Raw genomic sequence first — 17,614 nt, 5'->3', positions numbered from 1 at the left:
GAGAGGATATAGGTAACAGGTTACACTTATTGGCTAGCTGTTTCCCGCCAAAGGATTTGTCACCAATCCAGTGCTCAGCAGTTGAGGTAAATTTTCCTAGCAACAGCAGGCAGCTTGTCACCTGAAACACAAAACAGAAAGAACCAGCAAAGCAGCCAAAGAGAGTCATGTACTTAACAATCACCATAGCCCTCTATTAAGAGTAAAATGTATTTATAAAACAAATGGGTGTCAGGGGTGACAATCCCATGGGGCCACTTCTCTATTTTATTCTTTTGTGGCCTAGACATGGGATTGTACACTCCATTACCACCCATCATACCATAATAACATACCCAAAATATAAAATAAACACACAACAAGGATTGTGAAAAAGTTTAGGCCACGGCCCCTTTATTGGGTTTAAAACAATTTTAATTATGAAATGAACTTTAACCTTTAACACCAAATAGTGTTAACGCTGGTTGACGCTGTTAACAGACCAACATGCTTAGTCACTAAGACTCAAGCAGCATTATCTTATATCAACCAAATAGTTTACCAACCACTGTCCACCCACAAAGTGGGCGACATTACCCAAAAGCCAGGTTACCAACCTGGTCCCACCCCACCACCGCGGCCTAAACAATCACTTTTTACAATCCAGCATTGAAAATGCCCTTACCAATGACCAAATGTACCAAAAACATACCTCTCAAATTTGAAATGATAAAGAGGGACACCCTTTTACACAGTAAGTAGCAAAGAACATGTCACTGGTTGCAGGGACTTCAAAGATCTAATATGCAGAAATGATTGGCTAAACAACACAAGTGCCTTTTTTCTTACCTGTACTTTACCTTTATAATGGCTTTTCAAAATAACAAATGCAGTAATCTGGATAAAAAGTTTAGTGCAGCATAACACTTTTGGCAGTAAAATAGTACATTTGGTATAGAGATGAACACCTCAGACCAAAACGAGGGACAACTAAAGCTGCATGAGGAACAGAGGGATTTGGTCCCAAAGGAGGGACAACTGGGCACTATGCCAAACACTGCTAGACCTCTGATGTAACTCTCCAGTTCACAATAGAGAAAATGAAAGTCACTAATAATGAGTATACAGTAAATCAGCATATCAGTCAATTCACATTTTATGGTAACTGTACCATAAACTGAAGCCCAGGCCTAGAAAACCACTTATTTGTAGACAGAACAGTTCCAATTTTATTTAGAAGGTCTAAGATTTGGAATCTACCTAAATAATTCCCTTCAAGGTGAACAAGGATATCCAATACAGCTTACACTTGTAAATAGGGAAAATGATCAGCCAGCTATTCAAAATACCTTCCCCATGTACCCTGCAATAGAAATGGAATTTTAACAGGAGGATAATAAAATCATCCGTACCAGAAAACATATGAGTGTTGACTATTCATACTATTGATTTTTTTTTTTTATGTTAATTATTATTATTATTTATTTATTTTATTATTATTATTTTTATTATTATTATTATAAAAGGCGGGGACATATGTAAAAAATGCAAAGAGCAGGATGGACATAAAGAGTAGGGCACCCATCTACATTCTGATGCATTCCCTATGTGCCATCTGCATATCCTGCACCAGAAACATATTTTAGGGACAGATTTAAAATTATGATTGTGATAAAAGAGAGCCATTCAAATGCGACAGAAAAAGAAAGGAAAGCCTTGCGAATAGTTAAAATTGCTGAATCAGCTCTATTGGGCAATGAGAATGGCCTAAGGCATGAAATAACTGCCTATCCTTGTCTTGCTAATCCAATTCTGCAAACACTTTTGTCCAGCAAGTTATCAACTTCAACTAACCAGACTGAACTTAGTGGGAAAGCAGTTCTAAAGTATTTTATATGCAGAAGAACAGATTGATTCCATAGCAGTAGTGAAATTACATGACATGTTGAATGCAATTTGTGACCCAATAGCAATATAAATACAGCTTCTGGAAACCTTTTCAGAACTCCTTACCAAAAGCGAGAATTGTATGTAAAGTCATTGTGTCTCAAACTCTTACCAACAGTTTTGATGAGAGTGTGGAAACAACCACTTTGATACATGTCATATAAAGGCCAAACGAGTTCTGCAGAGTCCTCAAAGGAAAAACAACCAATGACATAAATAATGCAGGTTGTTTCAGCAAAGGAATGGAATATAATATCAGGTATAACTGCAAGCGAAAAACTGGTTTTAAGGACATTAGGTCTTTGCTTACCGCTGGGGTAACCTGTGTCCTGAAACAGTGGAAAAATAGCAAAACAAAACATCAGCTAATAAATGTTTTGCTACCCTGAAAATGTCCTACTTTAATCTAAATATTAAATGAAGACCAGGAAGAACCATATATCTTAGACAATTAATTGCATAAAAATGCTTTTCTAACATTCATAGATAAGAGGCTCTGGCGGGTGAACTGGTTGCTCCAAAGTGCAACAGCCACAACAACAGGGAAGAGCCCAAGTGAACAATATTCTTAGGGATACCATGTAAATACAATATTCTGGTCAAAACACTGAACACTATTTGCCAGACTGGAAATTGCCACATTCAATAGATTTTGCCGCATCCATAGACAACTGCAAAATGCTCATCTAAAACAAAATTTATCCTGCCACATAGAGCAAACATTTTACGTTGAAATAAATTTGCACCAAAACCAGTAGATACTCTTTTACCTTCTAACAAAAGCAACATGCCAATAAGAACATTTAAGGTCTGAGATGAGAAGCATCCAGTCCACTAGTAAAATTCTGCTCATAGACATAATACCTGATACAAACACCAAAAAGCCCAACTGAATCACATAAACAGTATACTAGTTTCTGATAAGGTGGTTCTGAAAAGATACTGTGTCTTTTGTTGGAGTCTAAAACTCCATCCTGGCCAACTCTATAACAACACCCAGGAAATAATGTGGAGCAAGGCAGAACTATGATTCAACAGCCAAAGAGAAATGATAAGTTTCATTAACCATCAAACTAGAAGACCAGGGGATCACTTTCCCCATGCTCACTGGACTATGGCTTTGAGAACAAACGTCCTGCCAGGAAACGGTATTTTGCAAAGCAGATTTCTGCAGCACTGTAGTAGAAATAGCCTGTTATTTACTAAAAGAAAAGCAGAGCTCTGTACTGAACTAAGAGGACGAGGAGCATTGGAGAATGCAGATCTCTTTGGCTGAACCACAGAGGGGATCATGTAACTACACCAAGAGTCTTACAATGCTTCACTATTGAATCTTCATGCTGCCTATCAAGAAAATACATTTGAGATGAAGCAAGAAGAGAATGACCAGGGAGTTACAAGCTCCTAACCAAAAGCATAGAATAAACAAAAAGATTTAATGTCAGATTTGACTAAAAGGGCATCTGACCAAATAATCTAATCACAAAAAGAGCTTGATATATTGTAGATTTAGGTATATCAATGAGAATAGGTTATCACCAATTAGATCAATAAAGAACAGGAACCCTTAGGAACTGACAAATGAATAAACTCATTGGATTCTTTGGGAATCACAGCTAGAGGTGATGGCTTAAATAAACAAATGGAGGAACTATATGAGGTGGGATCCTCTCTTCATAAATTTCTTTTGAAAATGTTAAAAACCGTATCATGCTAACAAGTCATTTTCTGTGGCACGTGGTGTACTGCCCTTTAACTTTTCCTAATAAAACAAAGTAGGAAAAATTATGTATAAAACAATATTTAGGCAACTCATTCACTAATTTAAAACGTACATGCCTTAAACAGCCTAATTCCTATGAAGGAAGTAAATCAAACCCTCAGAAAAGCCAATGGTAAGCTGACTCATCAGCCTGTTAGGGGAGATTTTGGGGTTACATGTGTGCCTAACAACCCTGTAATGCTGTATGCTGGACAGGATCACTAATCATTCTAACACAGTACCTGCAATAACTGCAGCAAATTAAAATACAATAAAGACATTTCACAGGTCAGAAGTGTGACAAGTGAAATATAAATGAAAGTACTAGAGAGCTGAAAGTGAACAGGAGGGGGTGACTAAAGGCTGACAGACAGAGCACACTGAGCAGAGATATTGACACAGAGGAGCCTGAAGCAGACAGAACAGAGTGAAGTCTGTGTAAATTCTTTCATCGTAGCTCCTGTCCTGTCGGCCTGTATGCTGACACTTCCATCCAGCGCTCCTCCTCTTCTGGTCCCTGTAAAGTCCCAGTGGTGATGTGATGCTCCTATAGTCTTGCCTCAAGTATTGGTCTGCCTACAGGTGGATGAAAAGTTCCCTGTCTGACCTCTGGGAACCTATTACCATCAGTATACAGGGTAGCCCTGGCACTTCAGGAATGAGAGGCACAATACAGGCCCGGGGCCCACAGATGTAAGTGATGATACAGCTGTCATCAGTGAAAACTAAAGGGAGAAAAGTAAAAAATGAATTAATTAAATGACTGAGGCAACCCTTCCTCCAGGAGAATTAGTCCTTTGAAGTAGTTCATGAAGTACAATATCCATTCTGGGCTGAGAGCAGGTCAAAAGATCCAAAAGGAAGGCTGAGGAGAATCCAGAGGGGAGTCCAGCTGAGAGACCTACATGCTGACTCCGCTCAGTGACAGGAGAGGATATAGGTAACAGGTTACACTTATTGGCTAGGTTTTTCCCACCAAAGGATTTGTCACCAATCCAGTGCTCAGCAGCTGAGGTAAATCTTCCTAGCAACAGCAGGCAGCTTGTCATCTTAAACACAAAACAGAACCAGCAAAGCATCCAAAGAGAGTCATGTACTTAACAATTACCATAGCCCTCTATTAAGAGTAAAATGTATTTATTAAAACAAATGGGTGTCAGGGGTGACAATCTCATAGGGCCACTTCTCTATTTTATTCTTTCGTGGCCCTGACATTCTTGCTCTATTCATGTGTAAACACTTTTGTTATGGTGACAGCCATTTGACTTACAAGAGAAAATGCCAGCAGCTGGAGTGAGGCAGGAGGGAGAGGGGAGGACATAAAAAAAAACCTGCAGTGGGACAGACCTACTAGAAGATAAGCTGGACTATGGCAGTTGGGCACATGCAGTGGTGTACCTTGGTGAGCAGTTACACAGCAGATAGAAACAAACTGTGTGCACCATGTTCATTAGCTGCAAAGTTACTTTGGAGAATAAAATGGCTGCAAAGCATTACTTCAACACCACCCCTCATACCCACATAGCATTCTCTTACAGCATGTTTTATGTCTTAAGATCAACACTTGACTGATGCAGTCTTCAGTGTCTGCTGAGCATTGCTCTACCACCACAATCGCTAACACTCTGGTTCTCAGATTTATGTACACAATCAATAAAATACTGATCCACATGTAACTGCAGGATAGAACTGCACTGCTGTCAGTGAACATCCTGGTCAATTCCAGCACAATTCTTCACATTGTAGCCATCTGATGATGCCTACAAAGCATCACAACGCTATGATCCACCCTGAAAAGTTACTTCAAACTATCATTTCACAAGTACCTACCCATTTAGAAATATCACAGCACTGATTAGCTATTCTACCCTTTATAAGGCAAAATACCTGTGTGAGAAGCCTTACATGAAAGCTACCACTACTTGACTCCTTTTCGGGTGATGTCACTCCCAGCAATGCTGAATTAAATCAGCTCGTGGAGCTAGTACATGGTACAGGATGTGAAAGACTGGCAACTTTTTTCAAAGGCTTTTTAGGGGGGGGTTCTTGATTCTAGATCAGTTCCCTTTGGTTTCTTCTTATGAAGATAGCAGCAATATTTTGCCAGCCTCCTCTGCAGGCACTTTGCTGCAAGAACCACGTCACTCCTTCCCCTCCATGGCTGCTTCTTGTATATCTGCCACTCAACAGAGTTGGATAGAAACATCTACTAATATGTATTTACTATACACTTATGAACAGCGGTCATGATGGGAACTAGCATGGAACAGTGCTAGTGCCATTACGAACAATGTTAGTTAAATGTCTGCTGACTTTACCCCCACTACCACCACCCCTTCTCTTTCTCTCTATTTATCTCTTTCTCTCCTCTTATGCACTCCGTCTCTTTACCACCCCAACCCCCCTTCCAATTCCCTTCTTGTGCTGATTGCTGCACTCTATACTTACTCCTGACCCCTGCACTCTATAAACTATATAGTATATTACATAGTCCTAACCAAAGTGTTCATTGTATCACACAGTTGCTGGCTTCAGTGAAGTTCTTTAAACAGGAACTGCAGTCTGCTCACATAATTTGTAATAAAAACATCTTTGCCATTCTGAAGCTTCCGTCCAACCACTTTGCATATTATTTGATATATATTGTGATTCTGTACTTGCTAAATATGCTGCAGAAATCTATGCAACCATTTTAACTGTGGGCAGCTGAAGCTGCTTCCTGTTCACTTCCTGGATTCCTTCCTGGAGCTCTCATTGGCCCTCTTATGACTTATCCCCCCTCCCTTCCTGGCAAACTCGCACAAGAGTGACAGATAGAGCTGTGCATGATGTCATAAGCCTAGGCTTTTTACCAGACAAGAAACAGGAAGTGGGCTGTACAGTGGTACCTTGGATTACGAGCATAATCTGTTACAGAAGCATGCTTGTAATCCAAAGCACTCGTATATCAAAGCGAGTTTCCCCATAGTTATCAATGGAAACTCAGATAATTGGTTCCACAGTCACTGCTGGTGTATGCAGTGCAGGGGCACTCAGGCACTCGGGAATGGAGTGTTTCCGATGTGTGTGTGTATGTATGTATATATGTATACAGGTAAAAGCCAGTAAATTAGAATATTTTGAAAAACTTGATTTATTTCAGTAATTGCATTCAAAAGGTGTAACTTGTACATTATATTTATTCATTGCACACAGACTGATGCATTCAAATGTTTATTTCATTTAATTTTGATGATTTGAAGTGGCAACAAATGAAAATCCAAAATTCCGTGTGTCACAAAATTAGAATATTGTGTAAGGGTTAAATTTTGAAGACACCTGGTGCCACAAACTAATCAGCTGATTAACTCAAAACACCTGCAAAGGGCTTTAAATGGTCTCTCAGTCCAGTTCTGAAGCCTACACAAACATGGGGAAGACTTCAAATTTGACAGCTGTCCAAAAGGCGACCATCGACACATTGCACAAGGAGGGAAAGACACAAAAGGTTATTGCTGAAGAGGCTGGCTGTTCTCAGAGCTCTGTGTCCAAACACATTAATAGAGAGGCAAAGGGAAGGAAAAACTGTGGTCAGAAAAAGTGTACAAGCGATAGGGATCACCGCGCCCTAGTCAAGATTGTGAAAAAAAACCCATTCAAAAATGTGGGGGAGATTCACAAGGAGTGGACAGCTGCTGGAGTCAGTGCTTCAAGATCCACCACCAAGAGACGCTTGAAAGACATGGGTTTCAACTGCCGCATACCTCGTGTCAAGCCACTGTTGACCAAGAAACAGCGCGAAAACCGTCTCACCTGGGCTAAGGAAAAAAAGAGCTGGACTGCTGCTGAGTGGTCCAAAGTCATGTTTTCTGACGAAAGCAAATTTTGCATTTCCTTTGGAAATCGAGGTCCCAGAGTCTGGAGGAAGACAGGAGAGGCACAGGATCCACGTTGCCTGAAGTCTAGTGTAAAGTTTCCACCATCAGTGATGGTTTGGGGTGCCATGTCATCTGCTGGTGTCGGTCCACTCTGTTTCCTGAGATCCAGGGTCAACGCAGCCATCTACCAGCAAGTTTTAGAGCACTTCATGCTTCCTGCTGCTGACCTGCTCTGTGGAGATTTCAGGTTCCAACAGGACTTGGCGCCTGCACACAGCGCAAAATCTACCCGTGCCTGGTTTACGGACCATGGTATTTCTGTTCTAAATTGGCCAGCCAACTCCCCTGACCTTAGCCCCATAGAAAATCTGTGGGGTATTGTGAAAAGGAAGATGCAGAATGCCAGACCCAACAACGCAGAAGAGTTGAAGGCCACTATCAGAGCAACCTGGGCTCTCATAACACCTGAGCAGTGCCAGAAACTCATCGACTCCATGCCACGCCACATTAATGCAGTAATTGAGGCAAAAGGAGCTCCAACCAAGTATTGAGTATTGTACATGCTCATATTTTTCATTTTCATACTTTTCAGTTGGCCAACATTTCTAAAAAATCCCTTTTTTGTATTAGCCTTAAGTAATATTCTAATTTTGTGACACACGGAATTTTGGATTTTCATTTGTTGCCACTTCAAATCATCAAAATTAAATGAAATAAACATTTGAATGCATCAGTCTGTGTGCAATGAATAAATATAATGTACAAGTTACACCTTTTGAATGCAATTACTGAAATAAATCAAGTTTTTCAAAATATTCTAATTTACTGGCTTTTACCTGTGTATATATAAATATATACACATACACAAGCATAAATAATCAAGGCAGGGACAAGAGAAAAGGGGATAAGGAAGACCAGGTACTAGGAGCGGTCAGCAAGTGGGAACTAGGAGCAGGTAACAGGGGACAGGTCTCGGGGACAGGATGCATGAAACAGAGTCCAGGACAAGGCAGGAAACGGTTGAGGCAGGGTCAAGGCTTGAAGCCCTGAGCCTTGGTTAAGGGCGGGCTTATATAGTCCAGCAGACCCACATCAGGTGTAACTTGATAGTTGGTTAGTAATCTCGACAGGGAGACACCCACTGGTGGCCACCAGAACTACATCCTTTGGTGCTGAACGTAACAGTGCCACCAGCAGGTGAACCAAGTAATGACCGTTCCTGACAGTCCCCCCCCCCCCCCCCCCCTAAAGAGTGGCCTCTAAGCGCTATTTAGCCCTTGGTTTGACAGTCTGAGTGGGTGCCCAAAAACCCTGAAAAGTTTCCCTACTGAGTCTGCGGACTTCTTCGCACTTCTTAGGCCAGAGTCCTTTAATTCACTGGGAGACGTGCCACCCAAATCTGAAAATAGGACACGCACTCCACCACCAGGGTCAGGAAGTTTGGATCCGGAAACGACAATTAGCAGGGCACGAACCCATCGGAGGCAGACCACACCAGGAGCATTACAGTCAGGCTGGGCATCCGGCCGGGAAGCATCAGCGGCAAGCTGGGTATCAGGAACTGGTTTAGCAGGCACCATGTCAGCAGGCTGGGTAACGGGCACCAGGTCAGGCTGGGCAAAGGGCACCGGGTCATCAGGCTGGGCAGCAGGCTCTGGGTCATCAGGCTGGGCAGCAGGCTCTGGGTCATCAGGCTGGGCAGCAGGCTCTGGGTCATCAGGCTGGGCAGCAGGCTCCGGGTCATCAGGCTGGGCAGCAGGCTCCGGGTCATCAGGGTGGGCAGCAGGCTCCGGGTCATCAGGGTGGGCAGCAGGCTCCGGGTCATCAGGGTGGGCAGCAGGCTCCGGGTCATCAGGGTGGGCAGCAGGCTCCGGGTCATCAGGGTGGGCAGCAGGCTCCGGGTCATCAAGCCAGGCAGCGGGCAGAGGCACATCAAGCCAGGCAGCGGGCAGAGGCACATCAAGCCGGGCAGCGGGCAGAGGCACATCAAGCCGGGCAGCGGGCAGAGGCACATCAAGGCGGGCAGAGGCACATCAAGGCGGGCAGAGGCACATCAGACTGGACAGTGGGCACTGGAACAACAGGCTGGGCAGTGGGCACTGGAACAACAGGCTGGGCAGTGGGCACTGGAATGGCAAGCTGGAGAGCAGGCACTGGAACAGCAGGCTGGAGCAGATCGGCTGATGTGGAGGCAGGATTGGTTAATGGAAGGATGGTATGGGTTGGGAAAAACTTCAGTTTCTTTTTGGGTTTAGCCACTGAAGCTTTGTATATGGATACAGGGCTGTAGGTAGTGGGCGAAGCTGATAGAGGTGAAGAGTGGAAGGGTGGCAAAACGGAGGAAACAGTTGTTGAGGAGAGATTTAGTGGAACTGTTAGAGGCAGCCAAGAAGAAGCAGAAGGGTTAAAGGCAGGGTAGGTGCAGCAGGAGGAAGCAGGGTACTGGTACTTAATTGGTAGCAGGGTATATTGGGCGGCAACTGTGGTTGCTGTGGGTGAAGGAGAGGAAGACATCCCAGCAGGCTGGTATCTAACCACAGAAATGGGTGGTTGGGAGCTGACAGAGGCTGAGTGCAAACCAAGTTGACCAGGACTGCAATAATGATTGCACAAAATCAGATTTGCGCACTTCTTGTCTGACCAGAGACTGCACTGAATCAATACATTCCACAAGCACCTGTTGAGGACAAGCTGAGTATTGCTCAAAGAAAAAGGCCGAGTCATCTTCCAATAGCAAAACCAAAGACTCCACCTGAGCTGCACTTAAAGGGGGTGTAAAGTCATCACCTCCACTAGAGGCATTAGACAGGGCCAACTCTGGACAAATCTGAATCAGTGGTTGAACGTTCTCAAACAGAAAACTGCCCTGATCAATGAAAACGTGATCCAGACGGATAAATTCTAACAGATGCTCTCTAGTGTGCTCTCTCAACGTCTGATAGCAAAAATCTCTGTCATCTATTGCCAAGAGTGAAAAATACAGAATATCTTCCAGGTGCATCTTGCAGTAATTAAGCAAGTGCTCAGACCTAATTCCCAGGTGCAGCCGATCTGACTGTATGGCTTCAGAATTCTGTCAGGGATGCCATACACAGGCATCCAGCACGTGGTAATCAGATCGTTGGGCTGCACTTAAGGAATCAGGAACACAAGTGTAAGTGAAAAAGGTATATTTATTAAGGTAAAGACACGCGTGCAACACAAGCAAACCATAAACAAGTAATAAAACACAGCAAACCCCAAAACACCTAACTAACTATCTAACATATATATATATATATATATACATATATATATATATATATATATATATATATATATATACATATACACACACACACACAAGCATAAATAACCAAGGCAGGGACAAGAGAAATGGGGGAATGGAAGACCAGGTACTAAGAGCGGTCAGCAAGTGGGAGCAGGGGACAGGTCTCAGGGACAGGATTCACGAAACGGAGTCCAGGACAAGGCAGGAAACAGATCAGGTTCAGGCAGGGACAAGGCTTGCAGAGGGAATTCTGAAACCCTGAGCCTTAGTTAAGGAAGGGCTTATATGGTCCAGCAGACCCACATCAGGTGTAACTTGATAGTTGGTTAGTAATCTTGGTAGGGAGACACCCGCTGGTGGCTGGATAACCAAGTAATATAACCGTTCCTGACAATAATGCACTGCGAGATCGTAGTGCATTGATGTCTGATGATTGGCCAAAACATGCACCTGACCTGCATGCTTTGGCCAATCACAGCGCGCTCTAATGTGAGATTTGACCAAAGGCAGGGTGCCTAATGGGCTGTTGACAAATCTGATTCACTTTCATTAAAATCTGCTGCATTAATAGGAGCCATGCTATTGCATCACTGTTCATATATTCAGTTGTGGACAAATATGTTTGTACCCTTTCACAAAAAAAAAAGAACCACAATGTTTTCTAAAAGCTTTGACAAAATACTTAGCATCCATCATTGTTTATTTCATATTTAATAAAATCAGACTTTGCTTTTGATTTTTGAATAATTAAAAGAATAAAACAAATGAAAATGGCATGGGCAAAAATGATAGGGCCCTTAGGAGGCAAGCACTGCAAGCAAGTGATTTCCGTAGCTCTCCGTGAGACTTCTGCACCTGACAACTGGTAGTTTGGCCCACTTGTGTAAACTGCTCCAGCTGTCTTAGGTTTAAAGGGTGTCTTCCACATGCTTCAACTCTTTCCATAGATGTTAGATAGGATTCAGATCAAAGTCCATAGAAGGCCACTTCAGAATATTCCAGTGTTTTGTTCTTGGTTATTACTGGGTGCTTTTAACTATGCATTTTGGGTCATTATCCTCTTGGAAGACCTGTCATCTGCAACTGAGACCAGAATTTTCCTGACCCTGAGCAGTACATTTACTTCAGAATTCCTTGATAGTCTTGGTATTTCATTTTGCCCTGCACTAATTTCAATGTACCTTATGCCAGACACAGCAACACAGCCCCAAAACGTAACGGAGCTTTCTCCATGTTTCACAGTAGGTGAAATAAATATTGGGGGGGGGGGTTTGGATTCCCCCTATTTATTATACATATGTATTAATTTGTCTATTCCTATAATTAGCTAGACTATCAAAGCTCTGGTAAAGTTAATGGTGATGGTACAATAATAAGGTTAGCTATTAAATATAAACACACTGCTTAAATAAACAAGGGTCTCATTATCTTCAGTTGGGCTTGATGGCAAGAGAGAGAATTATTCCTGCCAGTCGGCACTTTTAAACTTCAATCAGACACCACCCACACAACCCCATTGCCGGCCTATCTCAGCATTCTGACAAATCAAAATTGATAAGAGGCAGTCCCTCTAAATATCTGTCTATCCTCCAGGAAGCCTGCTGTAGTGTCCACTAGGGGCAGTATTTGTCCATAAATCACCGCTATTTGACCCGGGACAGCTAGTCTTGGATCTTCTGTAACTCAGTCCATCAGTCATCTTAGCAGCAGTGGCTTTTGAAGCTTTTGTTTGCAGACATGATAATCGGGCACTTCAGTCTTTATTACACCAGGTGGTTTGGAGCCAAGCTCTACTCTCCTATACTCCCCTGCCAGGGGGCATGACTCTTCTTTCAGATGAAGGTTCTTATATGCATTCTTTAGTTACAAAGCCCTGATGGGTATCCTGCTAAATGGCAATCCAGGCTGCCCCCAAGAGTGACGAGGCTAGGTGTATCCAGATTTCGTATTCAAAAACAGCTTATATTATGAAATATAACATGTTGCCTTCCAACAGTAGGTATGGTGTTTTTTCTTTTTAAAAAAAAAAAAAAAAAAAAAAAAAAAAAGCTTAATTTTTCATCTGTGAATATAGAGCTAAGGTGACTCGCCAAAAGCTTCATTTTTATTATATCTGGCAGTGTCTAGTCTGTTTTTTTTTTTTTTTTTTTTTTTTTTTTTTACGTTTTTCTTTCAGTAGTGTGGTGCTCCTGGGTCTTCTTCCTTTGGCTCACTATCACTCAAAATTGATGGATGATGCAGTCAGACACTGATGTGCATTGACTCTGGAGTTCAGCTTGCACCTCTTTAGACGTTTTCTTTGGCTACACGCCCATTCACCTTAACCACTTGCTTACTGGCCACTTAAACCCCCTTCCTGCCCAGACCAATTTTCAGCTTTCAGCGCTGTCACTCTTTGAATGACAATTGCGCTGTCATGCTACAGTTTACCCAAATGAAATTTTTATCATTTTTTCACACAGATAGAGCTTGCTTTTGGTGGTATTTAATTGCCGTTGGGTTTTTTATTTTTTGCTAAATAAAACAAAAAGGGACCAAAATTTTGAAAAAAAAAAAACAAAACTGTTTCATAGTTTGTTATAAAATTTTGGAAACGGGTAATTTTTCTCCACTGATGTGCGCTGATGAGGCTGCACCGATGGGCACTGATAGGCAGCACTGATGGGCACTGATTAGCACTGATAAGGTGGCACTAATGGGCATTGATAGGTGGCACTGATGGGCACTGAGAGGTGGCACTTATGGTTGGCACTTATGGTTGGCACTGATGGGTGGCACTGAAGGGCACTGATAAGCGGCACTGATAAGCGGCACTGATAGGTGGCACTGATGGGCACTGGTAGGTGACACTGATAGGCAGCACTGATCTGTGGCACTGATTATTAGACACTGATAGGCATTGATTGGCAGTACTGGTGGGCATTGATGGGTGGCACTGTGAGCACTGGTAGGTGGCACTGTGGGCACTGGTAGGTGGCACAGTGGGCACTGGCAGGTGACACTGGTGTGCACAGCCGCGGCTTTCTGAGTGAGGGACGGATGTCCCTCTGACAGAAGTAGGTGATTGGCTTTTTTTTCAGCGTGAGGAAAAAAAATACCGATTACCGAGCTTCTGTATAAATCACATGATTAGCTGTCATTGGCTGACCGCTGATCACGTGATAAGGGGCCGGAATCGACCCCTTACTCGGATCTGTGATCAGCCGAGTCTCATAGACTCGGTAATCACAGAGCGCGCCTCGCGGACAGCGCTTGTTCAGGAGGACATCCATGGAAGCCCTCCCAGCAATTAAGGCCCGCGCTGCAGCCGTCTTTCGGCTATAGTGCGGGCAGCAAGTAGTTAAACTTCTTAATATTTGAATCTGTAGTCACAGGTATATCAAGTGCTTGGAGATGATTTTGTAGCCTTGTTTAATGTGCTTGGTTATGTTCATGTGCACCTTGTTTGATGAATAGGCTAATTGATTAAAAGATTGAGAAGAAAATGCAGTCTGAAATACCACTATGATCCAATTATTTATAATCTTTTCTAGGGGTAACCACAAAACCTTATATCTTACAGCCTCAATTCCAAAAAAAGTTGGGACGCTTTGTAAAATCTGCATATAAAAAAAGAATGGAATGATTTGCATCTCATAAACCCATATTTTATTCACAATAATAAAAAGAAAATATATCAAATGTTTACACAAAAAGCTGGCAGTAAGTACATTAAGTGCCGGTTCACACAGGGGTGACTTGTCAGGCGACCTAGCCACCTGACGGCACTGCATTAAAGACGGCACTGCCGTCAGACGGCACTGCATTAAAAACAGGCATGATTCTGTGATGGATGTCACTGCAAAGGCTCAGGAATATTTCCAGAAATAACTGTCTGTGAACACAGTTCGCAGTGTCATCCAAAAATGCAAGTTAAGGCTCTATCATGCAAAGAAGGGCTGTTTTTTCTAGGCCAAAGCTCATTTAAAATGGTCAGTTGCAAAGTGGAAAACTGTTCTGTGGTCAGACAAAATCAAAATTTGACATTCTTTTTGGCAACCATGGGCACTGTGCCCTCCGGACTAAAGTGGAGAGGGACCTTTCGGCTAGTTATCAGCGCTCAGTTCAAAAGTCTGCATTTCTGATGGTATGGGGGTGCATTAGTGTGTATAGAGTTTGCAGCTTGCACACCTAGAAAGGCACCATCAATGTTGAAAGATATATTCAGGTTTTAGAGTATATGTTCCTATCCAGACATCTTTTTCAAGGAAGACCTTGCATATTTCAGCAGGACAATGCTAAACATGCATACTGCATCTATGACAACAGCATGGCTTCGTTTTAGAAGAGTCCGGGTGCTTAACAGGCCTGCCTTTGCGCATCTTGAAATGAAAAATAAGACAGATGACACAGGACTGTTGAGCAATTAGGATCCTGTATCAGGCAGGAATGTACAGCATTTCTCTCCCAAAACCCCAGCAACTGGTCTCAGCAGAAATTTACAGTGTTGTTAAAAGAAGAGGGGATGCTACACCGTGGTGAACATGGCCCTGTCCCAACTTTTTTGTGATGTGCTGCTGCAATCAATTTCAAAATGACCTGATTTTTTTCTTAAAATGGTAAATTTTCTCAGTTTAAACATTTTGATATGGTTTTTATTTTCTATCGTGGCTAAAATATGGGTTTAGGAGATTTGCAAATCATCTGTTTTTATGTAAATTTTACACAGCGTCCTAACTTTTTTGGAATTGGGGTTGTATATCTTAATAGAATAAGCAATCATTTAGACCCCTGCCACCTCTACCAACTTGTGACGCATGGCTAGTGAAACTCGCATCATGCTGTCACTGATGCACACCAATGGCACTCTCAGCCTTACCCCGCACAAAGGTTTAGAGATTAGAGATCATGCTAACTGGTTTAAAAAACATTGTTTATTAATAGAAAAAACAATGCAAATGAAATATTTACAGAAAAAAGGGTATTACAAAAGAGAAAGAGACCATAATGCAACAGAAAAAAAGTTTTTAAGAATGAAAATGGCAAACTCAGAAAGACCTGAACAAATTAATGGAGTGGGCAACTACATGGCAAATGAGGTTTATTGTAAAATAATAAACTTGGGGGCTAAGAAAATAAACGCAAACTACTCACTAGGGGGACAACCTCAAGGGGAAACCAGGATGGAGAAAGATAGACTGTGCAATAGCATGCAATGTCAGGCTGCAGCTACCAAAACAGGCAGAATATTAGCATGCGTAAAAAAGGGGATATACTCCAGAGATAAAACTATGATCCTGCCACTTTGTAAAACTCTGGTCCGGCCATGTCTGGAGTATTCCATCTAGTTCTGGTCAACAGTCCTCAGAAGGGATGTGCTGGAGAGAGTCCAAAGAAGGGCAACTAAATTAATAAGAGGGGTGGAGGACCTAAAATACGAGGAGCGACTACAAGCACTAAATTTATTCTCAATGGAGAAAAGATGCTTGAGAGGGGACATGATAGCAATTTACAAACACCTCTGTGGTGACCCCAGCATAGGAAAAAAGCTATTCAACCCCAGGGGGTGCAAGAAGACACAGGGCCACACAATGAGATTGGAGGAGAAGCGGTTTAATCCTAAGCAAGGGGATTTTCACTGTCAGGGCAGTAAGAATGTGGAACTCTCTTCCACAAGTGGTGGTTGATATTCCTAGTTTGATTGTTAAAGAGAGGTGTCCACTACTGACGCTGCCTTTATTTTCTGGTCCCTGAGGGGGGTTTTGACCGAAATTACCTTACCAATAAGAAGGTATGAGGAATGGCCCATGGGATGTCACAGGCTTTATGACCATTCAGCTGTGATACTGTTTTGTAGATGTATTAATAGTTTCTTTATACTGTATGTCGTGATCTGGTAACCCACATATTATTGTGCAGTTTGCAATTGCCATTCCAGAGATGCTAAGCATGATAAACATTTCCCTCAGATAGGCTTTTTACCCAGGATTCAAATATACGGTATATTCAGTACTAATTTAGCTTGGTCATGTCTGATTTTTGCATTATGTGTTGGTCACGTAGAATATCTGTCAGCATAGAACAGGCCTAAATGACTTTTACAATATCATTTAGCCTTAGGTAAAACATTTTATTGCACGCTATGTACTCATAATGGGTTCAATTACCCCAAGGCTTAAAGCGAGGCAAAACTAAAATGTTTTACAGTTTTACGATGGGCTAATCCTAATTCCGTCAGTGGGAAGTGCTGATAACCATGGCATAGTAAGCAAACTCTGGCATACTGCAGTGCTCTTTTACATATTTCCTGCTAAAGCATTAAATTAGTTATTTACAGCTCTAACAAATCTGTTTATTAGTTATCCGCTAAGTAATGGCCAGAAAAATGGTTTCTGTTGTTCCAAAGTTCTTTTGAAGTGTCCAGACCCTTAGCAAACTGTTTACTCAAGTTGCACTCTTGGGACTCTGGCTAGCTCTAAAAGAGGGGGGGGGAGGTTGGTCACAGCTGCTCTTTCTCTCATTTTTAAAATGTCCTAACTGTGTTTTCTCATCCAGTTTTTGGGGTGCCTAGTTGGCATTGGCATTACAACTCGTACAACCAAAGGCATGCGGGTATACACGAGACAACTGCTTTTAACGTCTGTAACTAGGGATCCTTGTGACATAAGTTGTCTTAACCACTTCCCGCCCAAGGTACGTCATATGACGTCCTGGACTTTGAGTGGGAATATCTTAATGATGCCTGCAGCTACAGTCATCATTCAGATATCCTCTTTTTCAGCCGGTGATTCTGTGCACCGTAAGAACAATCATAGCGGC

At 42.4% G+C, this 17,614-nt stretch overlaps 1 protein-coding gene across 2 annotated transcripts in view; it reads left to right on the top strand.

The window, feature by feature from the left end:
- Positions 1 to 17,614, top strand: part of ZNF236 (zinc finger protein 236) — a 461,432-nt gene that overhangs the window by 333,665 nt on the left and 110,153 nt on the right. The gene's annotated exons all lie outside the window — the stretch shown is intronic.

The sequence above is a fragment of the Aquarana catesbeiana genome, linkage group LG05 (assembly GCF_042186555.1).
Source record: "Aquarana catesbeiana isolate 2022-GZ linkage group LG05, ASM4218655v1, whole genome shotgun sequence".
Taxonomy (NCBI): Eukaryota; Metazoa; Chordata; class Amphibia; order Anura; family Ranidae; genus Aquarana; species Aquarana catesbeiana.
This window is presented reverse-complemented; position numbering and strand designations above follow the sequence as displayed.